General features: G+C 45.1%; 1 pseudogene; it reads left to right on the top strand.

Moving 5' to 3' along the window:
• LOC123080970 (receptor-like protein EIX1) overlaps window positions 1–19764 on the top strand; it is a 47180-nt pseudogene extending 27416 nt beyond the window's left edge.
• Window positions 19765–24216: the final 4452 nt, after the last annotated feature.

Below are 24216 nucleotides of genomic sequence, written 5' to 3'. Positions count from 1 at the left end.
TTTTGCATTGATTCTTTTTTGCTTCTGATCAATAGACAAATTTTCCAGTACGTCATATTTTGGTAGAATTTTTAGAGTTCCAGAAGTTTGCGTTAGTTAGAAAAAACTACAGACTGTCCTGCTTTTGACAGATTCTGTTTTGCGTGTGTTGTTTGCTTATTTTGATGAATCTATGGCTAGTAAAATAGTTTATATTCCATAGAGAAGTTGGAATACAGTAGGTTTAACACCAATATAAATAAAGAATGAGTTCATTACAGTACCTTAAAGTAGTCTTTTGTTTTCTTTCACTAACGGAGCTCACGAGATTTCTATTGAGTTTTGTGTTGTGAAGTTTTCAAGTTTTGGGTGAATTCTTTTGATGGATTATGGAACAAGGAGTGGCAAGAGCCTAAGCTTGGGGATGCCCATGGCACCCCCAAGATAATCCAAGGACACCAAAAAGTCAAAGCTTGGGGATGCCCCGGAAGGCATCCCCTCTTTCGTCTACTTCCATCGGTAATTTACTTGGAGCTATATTTTTATTCACCACATGTTATGTGTTTTGCTTGGAGCGTCTTGTATTATTTGCGTCTTTGATTGTTAGTTTACCACAGTCATCCTTGCTGTACACACCTTTTGAGAGAGCCATACACAAAATGGAATTTGCTAGAATACTCTATATGCTTCGCTTATATCTTTTGAGTTTGATAGTTTTGCTCATAGTGCTTCACTTATACCTTTTGAGCGTGATAATTTTTGCTCTAGTACTTCACTTAGATATTTTAAGAGCATGGTGGTGAATTTGTTTTAAAGAAACTATTGATCTCTCATGCTTCACTTAGATTATTTTGAGAGTCATTAATAGCATGGTAATTTGCTTAATATTAATATACTTGGTATTCAGGATATGTGAAACTTTCTTTTGAGTACATTGAATACTAAGATAAGTTTGATGCTTGATAATTGTTTTGAGATATGGATGTGATAATATCAAAGTAATGCTAGTTGGGTGATTATGAATTTAAAGAATGCTTGTGTCACGACCGGTTTTCCAATAAAATATTTATTGAGAAACCAATCTTTTGAGTCCAGTATGAGAGAAATCCTCCTCACTGGTAGACAATTTCTTGATACAATAAGCCAGTAGCATAAAATATTTTACAGGGTCGAACTGCGGTTGCTCAACCAAATTATTACAAGCACGCCAATAATTATACATAATGGCGGACATGACACAGTGGTGTGGAGACATACTACTGACTCGAGAATAGGGCGGTGGTGGAAAAACACAGCGGGGAGAGAAATACAAGACTCTAAGTCTATCATCTCATCGAGCGTCGAGGTGAGGCTCGATGAATTTATTTGGTAGCGGAAGCGGATATAAAACAGTGACCAAATCCAGGGTCGCACGAGACTGACTGGGACTCCTCTAAGTGTCGGACTCGCTATCAAACTCTTCATCCATGAGATCGCCTTCGTCAGCATCTGGCCAAATCAACAAGCCAGTGAGTACTTTGAAAGTACTCGCAAGACAGTTCGGACGTAAGATATAACAAATGCATGCATGGATGCGTCACGAATAAATTCATCAATGTACATTAATTTTTTTTTGCATAACAAGGTAAGTAAAAGGGAAACGGCAGTAGTCCGCCAGAAACCCCAACAAAGCATAAATAAATATCGATCGGGTGTCTGAAGCGACGCCTCGAAAGGTGAACAAATAAATTTAGGGAAAAGATGCCACAGTCGGGCGTCGTAGCGACACCACATAAAGGGCTTTAAAAGAAATGCCACAGTCGGACGTCGGGGCGACATCACAGAAAGGGCTTTAAAAGAAATGCCACAGTCGGACGTCGGGGCGACATCACAGAAAGGCCTTTAAAAGAAATGCCACAGTCGGACGTCGGGGCGACATCACAGAAAAGGGCTTTAAAAGAAATGCCACAGCCGGACGTCGGGGCGACATCACAGAAAAGGGCTTTGATTCACAAGTAAATAATACTCATAATAAACATTTAATTCATGAGAATAAATGGGTTAGTCCACCCACAGGAATAATCATTTAACCGGAATTAGCACTCATGCGAATCACCGGAGTCTCTGTCATCAAAACTGTCATTGTTAGGACAAGATAATACGAATTTGGACATGGAATAGATGATTTGGAGGGATATATGACTCTGCAGAGTTTGTACAAAATTATTCCCACAGCCAACGGATTTCCGTAGTCACGAAGGACTAGTTCCGTTTACGGTATTTCGGAAGAAAACACAGCTAACCAGTACACACCCATCCTACCTCTCGATGCTAGGAATCACCCTAGACATCGTCCAAGAAAAACTTTTGAGACGGGGAGATCACAATCTCGAATAGCATGGGATCAAATTTATATACGCGCGCTCTAAGGGGTGCCCCCCTCTCGGTCCCAACCGGAAACACCCATGCCCCCTGACCGGATGACTGGCTTTAATCCAGGGCCATGGAACCATCATCACGGCCTCTCCTTTTGGTGTGTACCAGAAAAGCGGTTTGCAACTTACTAAACCATATTCCTTGCAGAAAACATGTGGTAGTACAGGGAAGGAAAAGAGAGGAACTGGACCGGTACGGTTTGACACTGAAGTCACATAGTCCGGCATAAGACTGGCATGCTACAACACTGCCATCTCACCCATCCTCATGCCATCACATGGCCATTCATACTCACATCCATCCACTTATGGATCATCGAACTCACTTACCTCATTATCGCATAAAATAACGTTCATCGATATGCTTCTCAACATGCCATGAAACTAACTAAATGCAAAACATGCCAAGACACTCATCATATCAAAAGTTCAAACATGCTTGCCTGGTTCAGAGTAGTCGGAGCCTAGCTCGGTGAAGTTCGCGGCTCCGTCACCTCCTTCGGTATCTACGGTATAAAGAAAATATATGTGCTATCGTAAATACCAAGGAGTGCACAGCAAGTATACCAAATATTTTTCAAATAAATATGATAAAAAACTAGACAAAATTTTAAAGAGAACAGAAAAAGAATCAATCAAAAATACTTTTCTGCTTAAAAGTTATAAGGGTTTTTGTCCAGGGACTAATCTGTAATGAAACAGAAGATTTCCAGGGGCTAGCTTATAAAAACAGAAAACGCTTCGGCAGAAACTACGCCAGCCCAAAGGGAAAACGTACTTTGCCCGAAGGCGCTTCCAGAAAACGTTTCAACAGAGAGAGCAGAGAGGCTGACGGTGGGGTCCCACGCGTCAGGTTTGAATTTCAAAAAGGGGGGAGCGAAGCTCGTCGGCGCCCGAGAGCCGCGGTGGTCGCCGGCGGCGATCCACGGCGAGGCAGGGGGATCGGAGGGTACCTCCGTGCTCAGGGCGCCATTCCGCGTTGGTTGGTGGTGGTGGTGGTCGCCGGCGAGTACCACGTCGACGGCGAGCTTTGCTCCGGCGGACGGCGGCTCGGGTGGTCGAGGAACTCGTCGGAGAGAGCTGCAGAGATCAAATTGACGAGGGGGTTAGGCTCCTGGTAGCTAGAGAGGGTAACGGACGGGGTTTGGGCGCCGGAGGTGGCCTCACCGGAGCGAATCGAGGTGGCGGCCGAGGCGGATCGGGGCGGCCGGAGTTGAGGGGGAAGACCTCCTCGGGGTCCCCCTAGTGGCCTGGCGTGGCGTTGGTGAGGAGTGGGGATGAGGCGTGCACGAGGGTGAGCTCGGGGGCCCTTTTTATAGGCAGCCCGAGGCGGTTGCCGTGAACGGGGATCTCCGGCGAGCGATTACGGCGGAGCCGGGGATGTGCAGGGGGATTAGGGACTTGGGCTTCGTCGTTGAGGTCCACCGGTCCCATTTAGGCGCTAAACGGGCTGGGACTTGGTGCTGAGGGTGAGCTCGACGGAACGGGGGTGGCGCGGCACGTCGGCGGCAGGGAGCACGTTCCGTGCTTGCCGGGCCACGGCGACGGTGCCACGGGCGTGCGCTGGCACGGCAGGGACACGCGGAGAGCCAAGGGGCTTTGGGCGGCGCCGGGTGGCGTGGCGAGAGGGCTCGGGCCCTTGTTGGCCGCCACGGGAGGTGCAGCCACCGCAGAAGCTCCCAACGCCGGCGAGGCTCGCTGCTACCGACGCCAGGAAGGCTCCACGCACGCGTGTGAAGCTCCGGACAGGAGGGAGAGGCTGCGAGGAACGTGCCAAGTGCACTGTCTACGCGTGAGAGGAACTGACGAACGCAAACGACACTGAAACTGAACTTTTCTGAATTTTGAACAGCAGCAGTGCATGCAAGGTGTTCGACAGAATGAAATTGGCATCTAGGGATTTTTCCTTGAGCTGAAACTTGGTGGAGTGGCTTCTCATTGCTCAAGTAGGCTGCCTGAATTTTGGTGGAATTTTTGGGGGAGTGTAGATATGAATTTCATCAAATTTGGCAAATCTGGTCCAAACTTGCAGAGACTAAATTTTGAAAATTTTGAAAAGAGGAGGAGTGGATCAAGATGGTTCTGGGTTGTGGGTACAAAGGACTACCCAGGAGAGTTGGTTTGAGGTCAAAACTCAAATGAAAAAGAGTACTTGCTTTGAAAATCCCTCAGGCTCCAAATAATTTTTCAGATTTGTTTTGAGAGGAAAAAATAATTAGAATAAAATCCAAAACTTGTTTGGATTAGTTGGGACAGAGGACTTAGGTTGATCACAAGGTGTAGGGGAGGTTTTGGAGGGGTTTTACCACATGGGAACAATGCAAAGTCAAGGGTGGTTCCAAGGTATGAAAATCCCCAAATTTTCATAGAGCTTCACTTTAAAAGAAAACAAATTAAACTCCCAAAAATAAATTTGAGAGAGAACCAACAGAGAAGAAGTTTCAAAAGATCAAACACTAAAGTTTGAAAAGATAAAGTCCTTGCCAAAGCAAAGAAAGTTTTTAAGTGGAAGGTTTTTCTGAAAAAGAAAATTTTTAAAATGGCCTCTCCTCAAAAACCACAAAGTTTTTGATAAAAACCAAATAAAAAAATTTGGAGTGTCACAACACCTACCCCCTTAGGAAAAATCTCGTCCCCGAGATTTCAGCTGATCCTTAAATAAGTGTGGATGCTCTGTCCGAAGAAAATCCTCGCTTTCCCAAGTTGCTTCACTGTCGGTGTGATTGCTCCACTGGACTTTGAAAAACTTGATGGTCTTCTGTCGGGTCCTCCTTTCAGATTCCTCTAATATTCTTACGGGACGTTCTCGATAAGTGAGGTCTGGCTGCACATCAATGTTTTCATGGGATACTTGTTTCTCTGGGTTGCTTACGTACTTCCTTAATTGAGAGACGTGGAACACGTCGTGAATGTCGGACAAGTCTTCGGGTAAGTCTAGTTGGTAGGCTACAGTGCCTCTTCGTGCCACTATGCAGAATGGTCCAATGAATCTTGGTGCTAACTTTCCTTTAATCTTAAACCGTTGCAATCCTCTCATCGGGGACACTCTCAGGTATACGAACTCACCTGGTTCGAAGCTGACCCTACGATGTTTCTGATCATAATAACTCTTCTGTCGACTTTGAGCGGTCTTAAGTCGGTCTCTGATTAGCTTGACCTTTTCCTCGGCTTCTCTGAGCAGGTCTGGCCCGAAGATGCGGCTGTCCCCGGTCTCTGACCAATTTAACGGGGTACGACATCTTCGTCCGTACAAAGCCTCAAATGGTGCCATTTGTAGGCTGGCCTGGTAGCTATTGTTATACGCGAACTCGGCGTATGGCAGGCTTTCTTCCCAACTGGTTCCATATGTGAGGACACATGCTCTCAGCATGTCTTCTAAAACCTGGTTTACGCGTTCTGTTTGTCCATCAGTCTGTGGATGGTATGCGGTACTGAAGGCTAGTTGGGTTCCCAGAGCCTGTTGTAAATGCTCCCAAAATCTTGAGACGAACTGAGTGCCTCTGTCGGATATTATAGTCTTCGGGACACCGTGCAGACAAACTATGCGGGAAAGATAAATCCTGGCAAGCCTCTGAGTGGTGTAGGTTGTCTTCACTGGAATAAAGTGTGCCACTTTGGTTAACCTGTCAGTGATGACCCATATGGCATCATTCCCGTGTCGTGACCGAGGTAGTCCGACAATAAAATCCATCCCTATTTCATCCCATTTCCACTCAGGTATTTTGTTAGGTTGCAGTAGTCCGGCTGGTCTCTGATGTTCTGCTTTTATGCGTTGACATGAGTCGCAACATGCAATGAAGGCGGCTATGTCCCTCTTCATACCGTGCCACCAAAATCTTTCCTGAATATCCTTATACATTTTGGTTCCTCCAGGGTGGATCGAATATGGAGTGGTGTGTGCTTCAGCTAAAATTTGCTGTTTAAGGTCTTCTATGTTTGGCACGCATAGCCTTTCTCCGTACCATAATATTCCTTCATTGTCTATGACGAATTCCGAGGCCTTGCCCATACTCAACTTTCTTTTAATTCCTTCAATGCTGGGGTGACCGGGCTGAGCTTCTTTAATTTTCTCCACAAGGTTGGGTTGTATTTCCAAGTTTGATATGGTGCCTTCTGCTACCATTATCAAGTTGAGCTTGGCAAATTCTTGATGGAATTCGGGCCTCAAGCTGTGCAGATAGTTTCCGTCGGAGCTGGGGTTCCGACTCAGGGCATCGGCCACTACATTTGCTTTCCCTGGATGGTAATGGATACCAACATCATAATCCTTTACCAATTCCAACCAGCGTCGTTGCCGTAAATTTAGTTCTGGCTGCGTGAAAATATATTTGAGACTTTTGTGATCCGTATATATTTCACATCGATTCCCAAGTAAGAAATGCCTCCATTCCTTGAGTGCATGAATAACTGCTGCCATTTCTAAGTCATGAGTGGGATAATTTTCCTCATGCTTGCGAAGTTGCCTTGAAGCGTAGGCGACAACCTTGCCTTCTTGCATCAACACGCATCCGAGACCCTTTCTGGACGCGTCACAATATACTTCAAAATTCTTGTGTATGTCGGGTACAATTAATACCGGTGCTGTTGTTAACTTCCGCTTTAGCTCTTGGAAACTTTTCTCGCAGGCTTCTGTCCACTCAAACTTCTTATCTTTCTTGAGCAACTGTGTCATAGGCTTGGCTATGGTGGAAAATCCTTCAATAAATCTGCGGTAATATCCTGCCATTCCCAAGAAACTCCGTATGTCCGTTACGCTGGCTGGTGATTTCCAGTCAAGTACGGCCTTGACTTTCTCTGGGTCCACTGCGATACCGTCTTGAGTCAGCACGTGGCCTAGAAAACCTACTTGTCTTAGCCAAAATTCGCACTTGCTGAACTTGGCATACAATTGGTGTTTTCTTAGCTCTCCTAGCACAATCCTGAGATGTTCTGCGTGCTCTTCTGGTGTCTTGGAGTATACCAGAATATCGTCGATGAATACCACGACGAACTTGTCCATAAACTTCATAAATACTTTGTTCATGAGGTGAACAAAATATGCTGGGGCGTTAGTTAATCCAAATGGCATCACTGTGAACTCGTACAGTCCATATCTGGAGGTGAAGGCTGTTTTGGGGATATCTTCCGTTCGTACCTTCAATTGATGGTATCCTGACCTTAAGTCAATTTTTGAGAATACCTTGGCCTGAGCAAGTTGATCAAACAAATCGTTTATCCTTGGCATCGGGTATTTGTTTTTGACTGTGACCATGTTAAGTGCTCGATAGTCAATACACAATCTCAGCGTTCCATCCTTCTTTTTGGCAAATAAAATTGGTGATCCCCAAGGTGAGGAGCTGGCTCGAATGTATCCTTTTTCCAGTAATTCCTTTATTTGCTTCTTCAACTCGATCAACTCGGATGGTGCCATTCTGTATGGTTTCTTGTATATGGGGGTGGTTCCTGGTGCTAGCTCAATGCGGAATTCTATTTCTCGGTCTGGTGGCATGCCTGGCAGCTCTTCAGGGAATACATCTGGAAATTCACACACTACTGGAACCTTGTTTAGCTCAGAAACGTCCACCTTATTTAATCTCGGTTGCCGGGGTATTCTTCCTTCCTTGGCTGATACTCTTATTGTCTTCCCTTGGTGGTGTGTGAGAATCACGGTCCTGTTGAAACAGTCGATAAAACCTTTATTGGTGGTTAGCCAATCCATCCCTAGGATGACATCCAGTCCTTTATTTTCCAATACAATAAGATTTGCGTGAAACTCCAATCCTTCGAGCTCAATGACCACATTCTGACAGTAATTCTGAGTAACTTGCTGAATCCCAGGGGACTTGATGGTTATGGATTTCTCCAAAGGAAGTATCGAAAAATTATTTTGCAAAGCAAAACTTTTCGAAATGAAAGAGTGAGAGGCTCCAGAATCAAACAAAACCATTGCAGGTATTGTGTTGACAGGAAACGTACCGAGTACGATATCCGGAGCATTTTGTGCCTCCTCTTTGGTTACATGGTTCAGGTGACCCTTCCTGTGGTTATTGTTGGGATTGAAATTGTTTCGCTTGGGCGCTGAATTATTGCCGCCGTTGTTCGGCTTTGGGGTTGAACTCCTTGGCTTGGGGCACTGTTTGGCATAGTGCCCTTCTTCTCCACAAGCGTAACAAGTAACGCCGGGGCGATAGGTGAATTCCTTGTCCCTTGCATGAAAATTCTTGATTGGGCGTGAGACATTGGATGAGAATTTGTGTGTCCCACCCTTTTGAAAATCTGTCTTGCTTCGGTGATTGCGAGCGTGATTAGTCTGGTCCCTTTTTCGCTTGCGGATATCTTCCAGACTGCGTCTCTCATTTTCCAGAGTAATGGCCTTGTCCACCAGTGTTTTAAAATCAGGAAAAGTGTGCACGACCAGTTGGCATTTAAGCGCGGGCGCCAGACCGTCAAGGAATTTCTCCATCTTCTTGATTTCAGTCATACGCTCCTCATTGGCGTAGCGGGATAATAGGGTAAATTGACTGTTGTAATCTGACACTGTCATGTTCCTTTGTTTGAGGTCATCGAATTCTCTCTTCTTGATTTTCATAATACTCTTAGGAATATGTGCACCACGGAAACCTTCCTTGAAATCATCCCAGGTTATGTCATTTTCGTTGGGATGCATGTGCAGAAAATTCTCCCACCACGATGCGGCTGCTCCTGTGAGATAGTGTGGAGCATATAGTACTTTCTCGAGATCTGAACACTTTGCAATAATTAATTTCCTCTCCATATCTCGAAGCCAGTCCTCGGCTTCAAGAGGCTTGTCAGTGTGAGAAAATGTTTGAGGACGTGTCTTCTGTAGCTCAGATAACTTGGAATGCTGCTGATACTGTCCATGATGATTCCCCATGTTGATGACTTGGTTCATCATCTCACGATGTTGTTGCTGACTCTGCTCATAAAGGCGGCACATTTGTGAAAGTGCCGATTCACTGCCCTGTTGGCTTGACTGTCCCTGAGTGAACTCGTTGTTGGGTTGTGTATCATAATTTTCCTCTGGTGGAGTTGGCATGGAGCGTGTCCAAGGACGAGACATTTTTCACTCTGGGGATATATTTTGTAAAACTCATAAGAAAAGCGGAAAGAGTCGCAAAACAAAACCATAAATGCATAAAGCTGGCAAATAGAAATAAATAACTCAGCTTACTTAAGAAAAACAAATCGACTTGCGCACGGAGAAGGACTGCTCATTACATATCTTACACGCGGGCGGTAATTATACAATACATCACTCAGGATATGCGTACATAATCCTGACATGTTATTTAGGCTAGTGCACTTCTCCAGATCCTACATGATGCGCAAACAGGCTACTTCTCACAACCTATGTACATATCTTACAAAGCGATACAATACACGGCAGCTAAGCGTACTCAGGCAGAGATGTTGACGACCTCCTTTGCCCTGCCGAGGGCGAGGCGTAGCGAGGTTGGGGACTCGACTTCCTCCTCGCTAATGGGCTCCATACGTGTAGTGTTGCGCAGAGTGGACGGAGCGGTTGCCAGGGGCGGAGCAACACGTACAGGAGCGGGCGCGAAGGGTGGTGCAGTGCGCGCTGAAGTGGGTGCAATGACTTGGTTGAATTCTTCGGTAGAAGGCAGGCGACGAGTAGGCGTATAAGATGCTGAGGACGAGACCAAAGTCAGTGGCGGAGCGATGGGTAGGAGCTCCCTCCTGTTGGCAGCACAGCCATGGACTGAGTCCATGCGGGTAGCTACGAAGTCGTCCACCAGGTTGTCGAAGGCTGCCTCCAGGGCCCGGAGATACTCAATGAGCATCTCAAAAGCCTCGTCTCGTTCTCCTCTGGGGCAGGAGTATGCGTAGTGACAGGTGTAAGGCACATGGCACGGAAGATAACGGTAACGACGAGTCTTCATCACGGGAAGGACATCCCTGAGACGAGCTATCGCCTCGCGGGCTGCCATCTGCATAGCATGCCTCTCCGTAGGCATGGCTCTTCCCACGAACCGGAAGCGGCGTAACTCACCACGCCCTCCCTTGAACTGTACCGCGGCCTGGTGCATGGTCAGACTGTCGTTGACTCGGTGCTGGCAGAGTGTGAAGACTGGGCGCACGGATGGCCCCATCGCGACCTGAACGATGAAAGAAAGAAGCTTGACGAACCCATCGGGCACGTTGGCGAAGGTCTGAGACTCGCAGCTGTTGTCGGCCATCTACAAAAGTAGGCAAAAATTCTGCAGGGTCAGATCATAAATTTATGCTGACTGACAGAAAATGACTACAATTGCAAAAATATAAATTTGCTCTATCATGCTAATAACTAATTAGCGATCGCACCTAGTGGCTTCCTACAGTCAGCCTGGCTCTGGTACCAAGCTTGTCACGACCGGTTTTCCAATAAAATATTTATTGAGAAACCAATCTTTTGAGTCCAGTATGAGAGAAATCCTCCTCACTGGTAGACAATTTCTTGATACAATAAGCCAGTAGCATAAAATATATTACAGGGTCGAACTGCGGTTGCTCAACCAAATTATTACAAGCACGCCAATAATTATACATAATGGCGGACATGACACAGTGGTGTGGAGACATACTACTGACTCGAGGATAGGGCGGTGGTGGAAAAACACAGCGGGGAGAGAAATACAAGACTCTAAGTCTATCATCTCATCGAGCGTCGAGGTGAGGCTCGATGAATTTATTTGGTAGCGGAAGCGGATATAAAACAGTGACCAAATCCAGGGTCGCACGAGACTGACTGGGACTCCTCTAAGTGTCGGACTCGCTATCAAACTCTTCATCCATGAGATCGCCTTCGTCAGCATCTGGCCAAATCAACAAGCCAGTGAGTACTTTGAAAGTACTCGCGAGACAGTTCGGACGTAAGATATAACAAATGCATGCATGGATGCGTCACGAATAAATTCATCAATGTACATAAAAAATTTGCATAACAAGGTAAGTAAAAGGGAAACGGCGGTAGTCCGCCAGAAACCCCAACAAAGCATAAATAAATATCGATCGGGTGTCTGAAGCGACGCCTCGAAAGGTGAACAAATAAATTTAGGGAAATGATGCCACAGTCGGGCGTCGTAGCGACACCACATAAAGGGCTTTAAAAGAAATGCCACAGTCGGACGTCGGGGCGACATCACAGAAAGGGCTTTAAAAGAAATGCCACAGTCGGACGTCGGGGCGACATCACAGAAAGGGCTTTAAAAGAAATGCCACAGTCGGACGTCGGGGCGACATCACAGAAAGGGCTTTAAAAGAAATGCCACAGTCGGACGTCGGGGCGACATCACAGAAAGGGCTTTGATTCACAAGTAAATAATACTCATAATAAACATTTAATTCATGAGAATAAATGGGTTAGTCCACCCACAGGAATAATCATTTAACCGGAATTAGCACTCATGCGAATCACCGGAGTCTCTGTCATCAAAACTGTCATTGTTAGGACAAGATAATACGAATTTGGACATGGAATAGATAATTTGGAGGGATATATGACTCTGCAGAGTTTGTACAAAATTATTCCCACAGCCAACGGATTTCCGTAGTCACGAAGGACTAGTTCCGTTTACGGTATTTCGGAAGAAAACACAGCTAACCAGTACACACCCATCCTACCTCTCGATGCTAGGAATCACCCTAGACATCGTCCAAGAAAAACTTTTGAGACGGGGAGATCACAATCTCGAATAGCATGGGATCAAATTTATATACGCGCGCTCTAAGGGGTGCCCCCCTCTCGGTCCCAACCGGAAACACCCATGCCCCCTGACCGGATGACTGGCTTTAATCCAGGGCCATGGAACCATCATCACGGCCTCTCCTTTTGGTGTGTACCAGAAAAGCGGTTTGCAACTTACTAAACCATATTCCTTGCAGAAAACATGTGGTAGTACAGGGAAGGAAAAGAGAGGAACTGGACCGGTACGGTTTGACACTGAAGTCACATAGTCCGGCATAAGACTGGCATGCTACAACACTGCCATCTCACCCATCCTCATGCCATCACATGGCCATTCATACTCACATCCATCCACTTATGGATCATCGAACTCACTTACCTCATTATCGCATAAAATAACGTTCATCGATATGCTTCTCAACATGCCATGAAACTAACTAAATGCAAAACATGCCAAGACACTCATCATATCAAAAGTTCAAACATGCTTGCCTGGTTCAGAGTAGTCGGAGCCTAGCTCGGTGAAGTTCGCGGCTCCGTCACCTCCTTCGGTATCTACGGTATAAAGAAAATATATGTGCTATCGTAAATACCAAGGAGTGCACAGCAAGTATACCAAATATTTTTCAAATAAATATGATAAAAAACTAGACAAAATTTTAAAGAGAACAGAAAAAGAATCAATCAAAAATACTTTTCTGCTTAAAAGTTATAAGGGTTTTTGTCCAGGGACTAATCTGTAATGAAACAGAAGATTTCCAGGGGCTAGCTTATAAAAACAGAAAACGCTTCGGCAGAAACTACGCCAGCCCAAAGGGAAAACGTACTTTGCCCGAAGGCGCTTCCAGAAAACGTTTCAACAGAGAGAGCAGAGAGGCTGACGGTGGGGTCCCACGCGTCAGGTTTGAATTTCAAAAAGGGGGGAGCGAAGCTCGTCGGCGCCCGAGAGCCGCGGTGGTCGCCGGCGGCGATCCACGGCGAGGCAGGGGGATCGGAGGGTACCTCCGTGCTCAGGGCGCCATTCCGCGTTGGTTGGTGGTGGTGGTGGTCGCCGGCGAGTACCACGTCGACGGCGAGCTTTGCTCCGGCGGACGGCGGCTCGGGTGGTCGAGGAACTCGTCGGAGAGAGCTGCAGAGATCAAATTGACGAGGGGGTTAGGCTCCTGGTAGCTAGAGAGGGTAACGGACGGGGTTTGGGCGCCGGAGGTGGCCTCACCGGAGCGAATCGAGGTGGCGGCCGAGGCGGATCGGGGCGGCCGGAGTTGAGGGGGAAGACCTCCTCGGGGTCCCCCTAGTGGCCTGGCGTGGCGTTGGTGAGGAGTGGGGATGAGGCGTGCACGAGGGTGAGCTCGGGGGCCCTTTTTATAGGCAGCCCGAGGCGGTTGCCGTGAACGGGGATCTCCGGCGAGCGATTACGGCGGAGCCGGGGATGTGCAGGGGGATTAGGGACTTGGGCTTCGTCGTTGAGGTCCACCGGTCCCATTTAGGCGCTAAACGGGCTGGGACTTGGTGCTGAGGGTGAGCTCGACGGAACGGGGGTGGCGCGGCACGTCGGCGGCAGGGAGCACGTTCCGTGCTTGCCGGGCCACGGCGACGGTGCCACGGGCGTGCGCTGGCACGGCAGGGACACGCGGAGAGCCAAGGGGCTTTGGGCGGCGCCGGGTGGCGTGGCGAGAGGGCTCGGGCCCTTGTTGGCCGCCACGGGAGGTGCAGCCACCGCAGAAGCTCCCAACGCCGGCGAGGCTCGCTGCTACCGACGCCAGGAAGGCTCCACGCACGCGTGTGAAGCTCCGGACAGGAGGGAGAGGCTGCGAGGAACGTGCCAAGTGCACTGTCTACGCGTGAGAGGAACTGACGAACGCAAACGACACTGAAACTGAACTTTTCTGAATTTTGAACAGCAGCAGTGCATGCAAGGTGTTCGACAGAATGAAATTGGCATCTAGGGATTTTTCCTTGAGCTGAAACTTGGTGGAGTGGCTTCTCATTGCTCAAGTAGGCTGCCTGAATTTTGGTGGAATTTTTGGGGAGTGTAGATATGAATTTCATCAAATTTGGCAAATCTGGTCCAAACTTGCAGAGACTAAATTTTGAAAATTTTGAAAAGAGGAGGAGTGGATCAAGATGGTTCTGGGTTGTGGGTACAAAGGACTACCCAGGAGAGTTGGTTTGAGGTCAAAACTCAAATGAAAAAGAGTACTTGCTTTGAAAATCCCTCAGGCTCCAAATAATTTTTCAGATTTGTTTTGAGAGGAAAAAAAATAATTAGAATAAAATCCAAAACTTGTTTGGATTAGTTGGGACAGAGGACTTAGGTTGATCACAAGGTGTAGGGGAGGTTTTGGAGGGGTTTTACCACATGGGAACAATGCAAAGTCAAGGGTGGTTCCAAGGTATGAAAATCCCCAAATTTTCATAGAGCTTCACTTTAAAAGAAAACAAATTAAACTCCCAAAAATAAATTTGAGAGAGAACCAACAGAGAAGAAGTTCCAAAAGATCAAACACTAAAGTTTGAAAAGATAAAGTCCTTGCCAAAGCAAAGAAAGTTTTTAAGTGGAAGGTTTTTCTGAAAAAGAAAATTTTTAAAATGGCCTCTCCTCAAAAACCACAAAGTTTTTGATAAAAACCAAATAAAAAAAATTGGAGTGTCACAGCTTGTGTTGAAGTTTGTGATTCCCGTAGCATGCACGTATGGTAAACCTCTTTGTGATGAAGTTGGAGCACAATTTTATTTATTGATTGTTTTCCTTATGAGTGGCGGTCGGGGACGAGCGATGGTCTTTTCCTACCAATCTATCCCCCTAGGAGAATGCGCGTAGTGCTTTGGTTTTTTGATGACTTCTAAATTTTTGCAACAAGTGCATGAGTTATTTTGATTAATGTTGAGTCCATGGATTATACACACCCTTTCACCTTTCCACCATTGCTAGCCTCTCTAATACCACACACTTTTCGCCGGTATCATACACCCACCATATACCTTCCTCAAAACAGCCACCATACCTACCTATTATGGCATCACCATAGCCATTCCGAGATATATTGCCATGCAACTTTCCACCGTTCCGTTCATATGACACACATTACTTTTGTCATATTGCTTTTTGCATGAACATGTAGTTGACATTGTATTTGTGGCAAGGCCACCTTCATAATTTTCATACATGTCGCTCTTGATTCATTGCATATCCCGGTACACTGCTGGAGGCATTCACATAGAGTCATATTTTGTTCTAAATATCGAGTTGTAAATGTTGAATTGTAAGAAAAATAAAAGTGTGATGATCATCATTATTAGAGCATTGTCCTAGTGAGGAAATGATGATGGAGACTATGATTCCCCCATAAGTCGGGATGAGACTCCGGACGAAAAAAAAGAGGCCATAAAAAAAGGCCCAAATAAAAAAATGAGAGAAAAAGAGAGAAGGGACAATGCTACTATTGTTTTACCACACTTGTGCTTCAAAGTTGCACCATGATCTTCATGATAGAGAGTCTCATATGTTGTCACTTTCATATACTACTGGGAATTTTTCATTATAGAACTTGGCTTGTATATTCCAATGATGGGCTTCCTCAAAAGTGCCCAAGGTCTTCGTGAGCAAGCAAGTTGGATGCACACCCACTTAGTTTCTTTTGTTGAGCTTTCATATATTTATAGTTCTAGTGCATCCGTTGCATGGCAATCCCTACTCACTCACATTGATATCTATTAATGGGCATCTCCATAGCCCGTTGATACGCCTAGTTGATGTGAGACTATCTTCTCCTTTTTGTCTTCTCCACAACCACCATTCTATTCCACATATAGTGATATGTCCATGGATCACGCTCATGTATTGCGTGAAAGTTGAAAGAGTTTGAGATTACTAAAGTATGAAACAATTGCTTGGCTTGTCATCGGGGTTGTGCATGATTAAATACTTTGTGTGATGAAGATAGAGCAACAACCAGACTATATGATTTTGTAGGGATAACTTTCTTTAGCCATGCTATTTTGAGAAGACATGATTGCTTTGATTAGTATGCTTGAAGTATTATTACTTTTATGTCAATATGAACTTTTGTCTTGAATGTTTCGGATTTGAATATTCGCACTACAATTAAGAAGATTTACATTAAAATTATGCCAAAGTATCACTCCGCATCAAAAATTCTTTTTTATCATTTACCTGCTCAAGGACGAGCAGGAATTAAGTTTGGGGATGCTTGATACGTCTCCAACGTATCTATAATTTTTTATTGCTCCATGCTACTTTATCTACTGTTTTGGACTATATTGGGCTTTATTTTCCACTTTTATATTATTTTTGGGACTAACCTATTAACTGGAGGCCCAGCCCAGAATTGATGTTTTTTGCCTATTTCAGTGTTTCGAAGAAACAGAATATCAAACGGAGTCCAAACGGAATGAAACCTTCGGGAATGTGATTTTCTCACCGAACGTGATCCAGGAGACTTGGAACCTGCTCCAAGGAACAACCAAGGCGGTCACGAGGGTGGGGGCGCCCCCCCCCCTCGGGCGCGCCGCCTACCTCGTGGCCCCCCTGTTGCTCCACCGACGTACTCCTTCCTCCTATATATACCTATGTACCCCCGACAGATCAAAGGGAGAGCCAAAAACCTAATTCCACCGCCGTAACTTTCTGTATCCACGAGATCCCATCTTGGGGCCTGTTCCAGAGCTCCGTCGGAGGGGGCATCCACCACGGAGGGCTTCTACATCAACACCATAGCCTCTCCGATGAAGTGTGAGTAGTTTACCTCAGACCTACGGGTCCATAGTTAGTAGCTAGAAGGCTTCTTCTCTCTTTTTGGATCTCAATACAATGTTCTCCCCCTCTCTTGTGGAGATCTATTCGATGTAATCTTCTTTTTGCGGTGTGTTTGTTGAGACCGATGAATTGTGGGTTTATGATCCAGCTTATCTATGAATAATATTTGAATCTTCTCTGAATTCTTTTATGTATGATTGAGTTATCTTTGCAAGTCTCTTAGAATTATCCATTTCGTTTGGCCAACTAGATTGGTAGTTCTTGCAATGGGAGAAGTGCTTAGCTTTGGGTTCAATCTTGCAGTGTCCTTTCCCAGTGACAGAAGGGGCAGCAAGGCACATATTGTATTGTTGCCATCGAGTATAACAAGATGGGGTTTTTATCATATTGCATGAAGTTATCCCTCTACATCATGTCATCTTGCTTAAGGTGTTACTCTATTTTTAACTTAATACTCTAGATGCATGCTGGATAGCGGTCGATGAGTGGAGTAATAGTAGTATATTCAGAATCGTTTCGGTTTACTTGTCTCGGACGTGATGCCTATATACATGATAATACCTAGATATACTCATAACTATGCTCAATTCTATCAATTGCTCAATAGTAATTTGTTCACCCACCGTAGAATACTTATGCTCTTGAGAGAAGCCACTAGTGAGACCTATGGCCCCCGGGTCTATTCTCATCATATCAATCTCCATTACTTTAATACTTGCTTTGTTTTTACTTTGCCTTTTACTTTTCACTTTGCATCTCTATATCAAAAATACCAAAAATATTATTTATCATCTCTATCAGATCTCACCCTCGTAAGTGACCGTGAAGGGATTGACAACCCCTAATCGCGTTGGTTGCGAGTAGCTATCGTTTTGTGCAGGTACAAGGGACTTGTGCGTGATCTCCTACTGGATTGATACCTTAGTTCTCAAAAACCGAGGGAAATACTTACGCTACTTTACTGCATCACCCTCTCCTCTTCGGGGAAATCCAACGCAGTGCTCAAGAGGTATCAGGGGTATATATAGCCTCCACACAAAATCTAATCGTTACACACAATTTACCAATCTCGGTGGGACCGAATCAACAAACTCGGTCAGACCGATTTAGTAAACCTAGTGACCGTTAGGATTTTCGGTGGGACCGACATGCAACTCGGTAGGACCGATATGGTTAGGGTTAGGGCATAAAGTAATCTCGGTGAGACCGATTACACAAACTCGGTGAGACCGATTTTGGTAATAAGCTAACCAGAGAGTTGGTCAGGTAAACTCGGTGGGACCGGTTCGCTCATTTCAGTGAGACCGAAATGTTACAAAAAGGAAACAGAGAGTTTACATTGCAATCTCGGTGGGACCGATCGCTCATCTCGGTGAGACCGAAACGTTACGAAGGGAAACAGAGAGATTACAATCCCATCTCGGTGAGACTGAGATCCCTATCGGTGAGACCGATTTGCCTAGGGTTTGTGGCAGTGGCTATGACATCTGAACTCGGTGGCGTCGAGTAGAAAGAATCGGTGGGGCCGAGTTTGACTTTGGTTTGGGTCATATGTGGATATGAGAAAGTAGTTGAGGGTTTTTGGAGCATATCACTAAGCACTGTGGAGCAAGAAACTCATTAAACAACACCTCATCCCTCCTTGATAGTATTGGCTTTTCTTATAGACTCAGTGTGATCTTGGATCATTAAAATATAAAATGTAGAGTCTTGAGCTTTTGAGCTTGAGCCAATCCTTTTATCCTTAGTATTTTGAGGGATCCACTCTCTTTATCCATGCCATGCCATTCATTGAGCTTTTCCTGAAATGTTCATCCTGGAATGATGTTAGCTCAATGAGCTATATGTTGTTAGGAATTACCAAAACCACCTAGGGGTAGTTGCACTTTCACCAACATTTTTGCAGAATAACACAACTTTGAGTTCTTGGATCTTGCATGGAACAAGTTGTCTGGAAGCTTGCCTACATGGATAGGAGATCTGGGGAGATTACGTTTTGTGCTTCTGGGTCACAATGCGTTTTCTGATAATATTCCAGCTGACACAACAAGACCTAGGTCCCTTCAATACTTGGATCTATCATGCAACAATTTCTCAGGTGTAATACCTTGGTACCTATTGAACCTAACAATTATGACAAAAGTACAAAAGGAATTCATGGATATGGAAGATGGGTATATTGGAGCCACAAAGGTTGACGGCCCGATCAATATAGGGGCTGGTCACCTCAGAGAAATATTGTCAGTAGTTATAAAAGGACAACAACTTCTATATGGTACAACACTTGTATATTTTGTGAGCATTGATTTATCAGGTAACTCCTTGACAGGTGAAATCCCTACAGACATCACTTCCCTTGCTGCACTGATGAATCTGAATTTATCATCGAACAAATTGAGTGGACAAATTCTAAACATGATTGGGGCCATGCAGTCATTGGTATCTCTTGACCTCTCTGGGAACAAGCTCTCTGGTGGAATCCCATTAAGCTTGTCAAGTCTAACATCTTTGGAAGCCTTGAACCTATCCTACAACAATTTATCTGGAAGGATACCCTCTGGCCGCCAACTTGACACCCTCAATTCGGACAACCCATATATTATGTACTTCGGCAACAGTGGACTTTGTGGGCCTCCTCTCCATAGCAATTGTTCAGCAAATGGTACTTCTATCCATGGTGATCTCGGAAGCAGCAAGCAAGAGTTTGATCCACTGACCTTTCATTTTGGTCTTGTGCTGGGACTTGTGGCGGGGCTCTGGATAGTGTTTTGTGCACTGTTGTTCAAGAGGACATGGAGAATTGCTTTCTTCCGGTTCTTTGACGAGGCGTACGATCAAGTCTATGTACTTGTGGTTGTGAAGTGGGCAAGGTTTGCAAAGAACACAACTGCAGAATAAGCATTATTGTTCTGAAGGAGCCAGTGTGTGTGCTGCAACCCATATAATGAGAGCTCTGGACTGTTAACCTGGGCGAGGAAGATCTTAAGCAGCATCTCATGTGCCTTGTTTATATACCTCTAAACAAAGATGAAGAAGTTTAGTTCTTCTGATACATTTATGACGTAATTATTGTGGTACATGCAAGAATTTTGTGTTGTTAAATTATCCCGATACATGTAAGATTTTACTACTCTTCTGAACTGTAATCATGGATGTCTTTTGCTGAATACTCTGAACTTATTTCTGCGATCACGATGAGTTAACTAGTTTCTTTGTTGTTGCACAATGGGTTTGTCAGCTGCACTAAATCAATCGTGAAATTCTTGCAAAACTTTAGTTTGTAATCTTGTACTCTGTGCTATCGCAAAAAAATATCTTGTACTCTGTGATGTACCACTCCCTTACGTTCTGAAGAGCGCGATGCACATGATAAATTTTAAAACTTCATTTGGTTGCCCCCTCATGTACTGCCTGGACCCTGGAGCATTCAGACTTCTGATACTACTTACTCCCTCTGTCCCAGAATGTAAGAACGTTTTTGACACTATACTGACACTATACTAATGCTAAAAACGTTCTTATATTTTGGGACGGAGGGAGTATGTCTGAAATTTTCTGCTTGTTCATGGTGCTTGGATGGAATTATTTTCTCATACCGTCTGCAGAAACAAACTTATGCGTTGATCGGTTTCAGTCGATTGGGCTTCTCTGATAATCAAGTGCCTGTACAGTTCTTTTGAATGTTTGGTGCACTGAATTTCCCTGATAAACTAGTAGCTACTGCTTGGTACAAAGTATCTTTTTTAACCTTTCTAATATTCTTCACCTTTTCTTTCCCGACAAAGAGTAATATTCTTCACTGTAATTTCTCGTTCATCTCTGCACGAACCCATCGTGGCTCAAAGATGCTGTATATAAATTGCAATACATTGGTTACGAATTCACAATCATGAAAAATTCCTATGCGATGTCCTGTAAGACAGACAGAGCAGAGTACATTATGTGTAAAAATGATGGTTTGGTGTCTCATCTTTTCCTTCAGGGATCGAGTTTGTGGGCATCAGGGCCGGCCGTACGTGGTGATGGAGATTCAGATCGAACAGTTCATGTTTCATTTCCTGGCCTCGCAGAGTTTAACCCCACATCCCATGTTGAGCGATTGAAAATCCCCTTTGGCACCCATGCGGGGTGATGCATGGCTTTTGCACCGAAGTGCCTGAGCACCTTGCAAAAGCAGAGTGTCGAGAAGGTCTGAAATTTGGAAGGCAATGTTTGTTCGTTTCCCTGCTGCTGCTGCCCCCTTCATTTGGGAGTGTTGGTCTGCCACTTAACTGCAAGATTTTTGCTTGGTTAGTACAGGCTCTGGACTTCGGATTGAAGTCCTCCAAGATCAAACTTTGTTGCATGACGGAGATTCCTGCAAAACTTCAGTTTTTTTTTTTTGCGCTGCGCAAAACTTCAGTTTATAATCCTGCAAACTTTCTGAAGAGCACAACTTTCATGGAAATTCATTCAGATCTTCAGTTTATAATCTTGCACTCTGTGATGTACTTCTCCCTTACTTTTTGAAGAGCACAGTGCACACAATGATTTTTTATAGTAACTCCATTTAGTCTCTACACATGGGTTGTATTGTTCTCCCCTCCTTTCACGTGCTGCTTTTTTAATTGGTTGTCTGGAGCATTCAGACTTCCAAAGTATTCTGCTTGCTCATGGTTCTTGGAAAATTATTTTTCGCTTAACCATTTGCAGAATCCAATGCATGTGTCCATTGGTTTCAGTCAAACGGGTTTTATCAAGGAATCAAGTGCTTGTAAGAAAGGGAGTCCTGGAGCGGTGGTAAAGCTATTGTCTTATAACTATGAGGTCATGTGTTTAAGTCCTGGAAACAGGCACTTACAAAAATGTAGAAAAATGTTGCGTACTATAGACCTAAGGGTCTGTTTGGTTTCAATAAGTCACTGACTTATAAGGCTGGTCATAGTGGGGAGTAACTTAGACTAGTAACATGCATATATTACTAGTCTATGTTACTACCTCTATAGTGCATAGTATCATATAGTAGTATCATAGATGGTCTCATTTATTGCCATGCATGACACATAGTAGCATCACATTTATTATGTTACGGTATCTACTCCCTCCGTCCAGGTGCATAGGGCATCTAAGAGAATTTAGGATTTCCAAATATATTAGTCACCCTTCATTTGTTAGCACTAATAACTAGTCTGCCTATCCAATGCATGAAGCGTTTTCAACTGCTCATTTCTCTTCCTTTCATGTACAAAGTAATTAGGCGCCACTATCATTAACTTATCTTTGCATGCATGCATGCTGGACCTAAAGAATTGGGTGAAACAACTCGTTGGCCTATGCATGGTTAGTCCAACTATCACAACACTTAATACTGGATTAACTAGAAGGAGAGAAAAACATGATGAGCATCCAATCAATGCATGCCTAGTTTACTGTGTCACTTCTTAGGTGCCCTATGCACCTGGACGGGGGAGTACCTATGTTATTATAATCATCTCTCTCTTCTTTAATTACCTGCCACATAAGCACGTTTGCGAGTCCCAAGTACATATTACTACTTATGTTACCCCCACTATGGCCAGCCTAAGTCGGGTGACTTAAAACCAGTGACTTATAAGTCACGCCTGTTTGGTTGTCACCTGACTTATAAGTCACATGACACACATTTCCACATCAATCAACATCATGCAGGTGATGGGATCCACACAAAAGAGGATGATTTATAAGTTTTAAGTTGGGGTGGAGCAACTTATGACTTTTAAGTTGGGGTGACTTATAAGTCAGGTCTGTTTGGCTTATAAGTTGGTGACTTATTTGGAACCAAACAGACCCTAAACTGGTTGGGCCCTTCCTCGAACACTGTGCAAGCGGGAGCTACATGCATAAGGCTGCCCTTTTTTTAATCAAATGCTTGCAACTGAATTATTGATACTGTGTCAACCTTTCAGATTCTCGCTCATTGTCGGTTCAGATTCATTAAATACTACTCCTTCCATCCGGAATTAGATGACACCCAAGCGAAAATATCTAGACGTTTTTGGGTGCTAGTAGATACATCTATCAGAGCATTAAGTACTTTCGAACGGAGAAAATACCACAGGAAATACTGGTTACAGCCTTTTCCACGCTAGTATTACCTTCGTCTTGTTTTATTGGTCCCCTCACATTTTGTGTTTAATTTTGACACTAGATTTAACTAACAAAATATTAATGCATGTAAACAAAAATAATATCACTGGAAACTATGTTTAAATACAAATCCAACGATATAAGTTTTGGTGACATGCATTTTTTTAGTTAAATTTATGGTCAAAGTTTGGCACAAAATACTAAAAGGACTGTTAGACATATATTTGGTTTTTAGAGATTGTTCGGGATTATATATGAATTATTTTCATCTTATCTATAGGATGCGTCTTGCCCTCGAAGTCTTACTCAATATATACTAGCCCTCAAGGCTCAATAATATATCCAACGCATTATACCAATCCTCCATCTCTATTCCTTCTGACATGGTATCAGCCTAACCGTTAAACCCTAGTTGTCACCGCCGCTTCCGCTCTGCGCCGCCCCCGGGGCGGTCGGTCTCCATGATCGCCGCCGGGGGGCCGCGCCGCCCGTACATAGGGTTCGTCCGCTGGTCTTATTGACCGTCTGCCCTCAAGAGTTTTTTTCGATCTTTTGATCAGGGTTTCTCTATCCCACCGGTCATCTTGATCTATGTTTCTTTTTTATTTTCCGATCAGACGCGCACCGCCGCCGTCGACCCAGCGCGTCTCTACTCCGACATTGGCGCGACCCACCTGCCTCCACTTCAACCCGGCGGCCTTGTGCGACACACCAGCCCTCACGTCCATCGTCTGTGCGTCTGCCGCCCTACTCCGACTGAGTTTTTTCATCAACCGCCGTCCTCCGCTGCGTTTGAACGGTCATCTCTGTATGGCGCTGCATTCGCAGCTCGGGCCTGGCCGATTGGGCGTCCATGCCGCGTTGGCCGCTCGTTTTGAACTTCGTTCCCACCGGCCGTCATCGCCGGCTTCAGCTCGGACTCCACCACCACCCCGCCTCCACCGACCAGCGTCCCCAACCTCGCGTGTGACCCAATTGATCACCCGCCCGCCTGTGATCCGCCACATTTGCGTCGTGCGACTGATCTGGCCCGTCAACTGCGTGCCCCTCCGAAAGTCCAGTGAAGACAACTCTCGATTACAACACGCCCCTCCATCGATCGCGCATTGGGTTGTCGCTGCATCGCCTCGTCGGGTGGCAGCGCCATCTCCCCATGGTTCTCTTCACCACTCCACTGACTCGCGCGCTGCCGCTGCATCGCCCCTTCGGGTCGTAGCGCCGTGGTACGCTGTCCCTACCGCCGCCCGTGGTCGTCC

This window comes from Triticum aestivum, chromosome 1B (genome assembly GCF_018294505.1).
Source record: "Triticum aestivum cultivar Chinese Spring chromosome 1B, IWGSC CS RefSeq v2.1, whole genome shotgun sequence".
In the NCBI taxonomy this organism is placed as follows: domain Eukaryota; kingdom Viridiplantae; phylum Streptophyta; class Magnoliopsida; order Poales; family Poaceae; genus Triticum; species Triticum aestivum.
This window is presented reverse-complemented; position numbering and strand designations above follow the sequence as displayed.